Below are 5,257 nucleotides of genomic sequence, written 5' to 3' on the forward strand. Positions count from 1 at the left end.
GTGCCGGAATTAGAGCTTCTTTGATCCTATCAAAAGCCACAACACATTTGTGAGTAAATTGGAATGTGGCATCCTGAAGCAAAAGTTGAGTGAGGGGTTTTGCAATTTTGGAAAAATATTTTATGAATCGTCGATAAAACCTCACATGGCCGAGAAAACTCCGCACCCCTTTGACGTTCACGGGTGGCGGTAATTTCTAAATCACCTCAACTTTAGCTTTATCAACCTCGATGCCCTTTTCCGAAATCAAATGACCCAAGACAATGCCTTCATTGACCATGAAATGGCACTTTTTCCAATTCAAAACAAGGCTAACATCTTCACATTTTTGCAAGACAAGAGATAAATTATGCAAACATGACTCAAAGTCTTTCCCATAAACAGTAAAATCATCCATAAAAAGTCCCATTATGGTTTCTAAGTAATCGGAAAAGACACTCATCATGCAACGTTGAAATGTGGCAGGAGCATTACATAGCCCAAAGGGCATTCTCCTATATGCAAAGGTTCTGTAAGGGCATGTGAAGGTGGTCTTGTGTTGGTCATCCGGGTGTATCGGGATTAGGAAGAATCTCGAATACCCGTCAAGGTAGCAAAATAATTTGTTAGAGGCAAGCCTCTCAAGCATTTGATCAATGAATGGGAGAGGAAATGATCCTTTCCTGTTGCGGAATTCAACTTACGATAATCAATACACATTCGCCAACCAGTGATTTTCCATGTGGGTATTAGCTCATTCTTGTTATTTTTCACCACCGTGGTACCTCCTTTCTTGGGTACCACTTGAATGGGGCTAACCCACAAGGAGTCTAATATAGGGTAGATGATTCCCGCATCAAGCAATTTCATAACCTTCTCTTTTACAATTTCTTGCATATGGGGATTTAGTCTCCTTTGTCCTTGAATGGTGGGTCTATGGTCTTCCTCTAGATGAATCCTATGCATACAAAGCTTGGTGCTTATTCTATTAAGGTCATCTAGACTATAACCTATAGCCTTTTTATGTTCTTTCAACACACCAAGCAAACATTCCAATTGACATTCATCAAGTTTTTTATTGACAATCATGGGTTTGGTTTTAGACTCATCAAGGTAAGCATACTTCAAACTTGGGGGAAGGGGTTTTAAATATGGTGTTTGTACCTCAACTTCTACCTTTGATGGTTCATTGGGAATACTCTCCACCTCTATTACGCTTTCCACCTCTATTACACTTTCTACTCTCATTGCTTGCTCCACCTTGATGGGTTGTAATGATTATTTGAGGATACCATCTATCCTCATGGATTTCTCATAGGTGAGCTCTTTGTTGGCTAGAGCAACCTTAAGGAGATCTACTTCCAATGCCCAATGTTTACCGTTGGCCTCACTTGCTTCCAAGGCCTTCAATGCTTCCAAATGGTCTTTTATGAGAGTAGAACTCGCATGGTCCTCTACACAACAATCTATAAGGTCCATCTTGCAATGTAAACACATTTATAATCTCAACAAACAACTAGTTAGCGGTTAAGTCGAGGTCGATCCACGAGACGGTGTACTTTGGGTCCTAAGTCTATCTATTTCAATATATGCTAGTGTCACAATTGGTTTTGTTTGGAGTTGTGTTCTCAGCTACAATAAGGAAATGTAAACAATTGAAAAATAAGACAAGTAAATATGAACAAGGGTGTAAACAAATGATTAACAGTACTAGGAAATCATGGTGAAATAGCATAAATGAATCATATAGATGCAAGCAATTATTATTGTTGGAATCAAGTTAGTGTATATCTTACAATTCCTAGGGAAACTTAGGTCTCGGAGCCGAGTCGATCAAGACTTTATAGCACCTACAAGTTGACTTGGTTTTCTGTATTCATGGTGAGATAACATAAATGAGTCCTAGGAAGGTTTGGGTCCCGGAGCCGAGTCGGTCAAGACTTTACAACACCTACAATCGACTTAATTCTTCCTAATCAACTATATGCATTGTCTTACAAGCCTTGAGTTGGTTTATGTCTTATAAGTCTTGTTGAAAGGATAAGAGAAATATGCTAGGTTATCAATCAAGCAATTCATCAAACATGACATGTGCATAAGTTGAAGACACAATAAGCAAGCATTCATGTGAACTCATTAAGCATAAATCTTCCCAATGATTAACTCCCCTAATCCCCCACTAATCCCTAGTTAGGAAACTACTCACTCATTATCATGGAAAACATGTTAACAATGGTGTCAATCATCTTAACACGTATAAACATGATGGAAGAGTGAAACAATAAGCAATAATTAAGGAAAGAGTGAAGAAATTATACCAATATTAAGATGAACAAATGGAAAGGAAAGAATAATAGAAGAGAACTTGATTGATTGATGAAAAGTTGTCAAATCTCCAAATAATAACCCAATAATTATCAATTACCCAATAAGAAATCTTGAACAATAATTAAGGAAATATTAGATTGCAATTTATGGAATGACTAAAGGCTAATGTATTCTAATCTACTCCTAATCTAATCTAAGAAAGCTTAATCTCAACTAAGAGGACATATTCCTCAATTTATTATAAAGAGAGTATATATAGTGCTACAAGGATTAGGTTAACTAAAGGCTTAAATGATGATTAGACCCTTTAATCTACGTTCAAGGCCTTGCAAGTCCTGAGAAGGGACGCTCGACCTCTTGCTCGAAGATAATCATGTTGTATGGGGAGACGCTCGACCTGGCATTGGAGACGCCCATCCAGTGCCTGGGGATGCCCGGACCAACTTTGGTTCGCCCGTCCTCAAGGGCTTTTCTTCTTCTTGCTTGGCTGCCTCGTGATTCGTGGGAATCATTGAGGAGCCATGGGAGTCCTTTATCATTGTCCATTTCCTTGTTTTATTGACTTAGGCCTTTAGTGTTAGTCTCCTCTTTGTTGCTTGGTCGTTACATGTTATCAATTCAGCTCCGCTTCACTCCATCTAGCCAAGTTAGTGCTCTTCTCCTACAAAGGACACCAAACCTCATAGAAAATGCATAGAAGAAAGCTAAAGAAAGAAAACGACCCTAATGCATACTAAAAAGCATATGAACTAGGCTTGTTAAGGGACTAAATGTGCGTAAATAGGAGTCACATCAGTACAGGTATGAAATGACTTAGTATATTTCATTTATGGGTTATTACTTGCTCCTTTTCATGTTTTCATCATATTTTAAGAATGAGTGATTTATTCTAAGTAACTACTGATAATGAGTCGTATCCTTGTGAAAATGCCATAATATTATGCCTTCTTGCTTGACTCATATTTACGCCCTACTTGTGCTTATTCTGGTAAGTACGGGTTTAACCCACTTGTGCTGATCTGGCAAGTGAGTTTTATCTTAGTCTTTTCCGCCACTTTCGTGCTGATCTCGCGATTGGAGTACTCGAATTTCATTATGTCATCGAGTCTTGGATGCGGGCTGATTTTGCCGTATGTCCAATTTGTTGGAGTATGTGTCCTCAACAATAGTGCGATCACATTATTAAAACTCATGATAAGAATACACAAGGGGTGATTCATTTTTATACGTCAACTTATCAACATTAATCGGTAATGATTAGCTGACTAGAGTTTGACATTACTGTCATTTGACGGTGGTGATCAGTTTATCCCTTAAGAGACAAATTAATTAATTGTAAATTGATACAGATTAATTAATTCCTTAAAATTGCACAATTTACGTATGTAAGTGAGAATATGAATCTTTCTGTAATTTGATTAAATGGGATTCGTTTTAGTAATTAAAATGTAACATTACTAAAGTTTTGTTTTATGAAACAACTAAATTAAAAATGAACAGTTAATTATAATTGCAATATGTTGTAGATTATATTAACAGGAACTATTTTGTTTACTTGTGATTGTGAATTACTAGTCAATTGTTGTATATAATCAAATTAATATATGTAATGATATTTAATTGTTAAATATGCATTAATATTATTAATAATATGTTACAAGTCACATGTCATGCATTATATGACAATTGACAAAAATAAAATAGATTCCATTTTATACATGGCCACCGGTTTTATGAGGGTTATTAGGATAAGATGGTTAATTGTTTTTAATTGTTAAAAACATAATGATTACTATCTTATTATATACTACACCCTAGTTTTGTTTTGAGAAGAACAATTAAAAAGGCAATATGGCATACATTGGCTCCCTTGACCCTTGTTCCCCCGTCGGTTTTCCACCCCCTTATGAGAATAAGAATTGTTCTTATTCTCATCACTTATTCATTCTTACCTTTTTTTGAGATATCTCTCTTACTTTCTCTATTCTCTCTAAAATTAAGTTTTAGAAAATAATTTTTCAAAATCTAATTTATTTAGATTACTATAGTAGTAACAGAAATAATATTAGAACAAACTTTAAGGTCATCTAATAATTATATCTAGTCCATATATTATTGGATTTAAAGGGGTAGTCTTGGTGCAATCGAAAGGAGGTTCTCAGACTATTGGGACTAAGGGGATCATCCATTTACTTTGAGCTCAAGAACAAGTTAAGAAAGTTGTTCTTACTTGTGCCCTAAAAACCGTCTTCATCATTGTAAGGAACCTTGTTCTTACTTTTCTATTTTATTATGTTATGCATGCATAAGATCAACATCTTTTTTAATGAGTAATTTAGATCTAAAATTAAAGAAGTTTAATTAGAGTGTTATAGAATCCTTTCAAGCGGTATCAGAGCCAGGTTGTTGCATGCATAATCGGTTTGGTTTTTCCGAGTTTAATGTAACTTAATTAAAACTAAAATTTGTGATTTATAAGGATAAAGCCACGAATTCTTTTTGCATGTAATACATTCTGGTCCTAAAATATATTTAGGTCATTTTGATGATTTATGGTAATTTTTGCTCATTTTAAATAATTTTTAGTGATTTTATTACATTTTAGTGAGTAAAATGGTACTTAAAATGCTAAAAATAGTTAGACTTTGTTTCTAACCTTAAAATTTTTATATGACCTCACATGCATATTTTACTTATTGTATGTAAAATTTTAGATGAACTTGATTCATTTTGCATGATTTATGAATTTTTAGTGTAAAAATGACATAAATAGTGACTATTTTAGCAAAATAGCTAAAACGAATTACATGGCATGAGAAAATTATTTTAAGTTTCATTTTGTATCCCACATATTAGATATAAAGTTGGAACATTGATTAGATTAATTTTCATATGCTTTAGATGTTTATTTGATAAAACCGATAAATAGCAACTATATTTTTCTCGAAAT

This window comes from Silene latifolia, chromosome X, assembly GCF_048544455.1.
Source record: "Silene latifolia isolate original U9 population chromosome X, ASM4854445v1, whole genome shotgun sequence".
In the NCBI taxonomy this organism is placed as follows: domain Eukaryota; kingdom Viridiplantae; phylum Streptophyta; class Magnoliopsida; order Caryophyllales; family Caryophyllaceae; genus Silene; species Silene latifolia.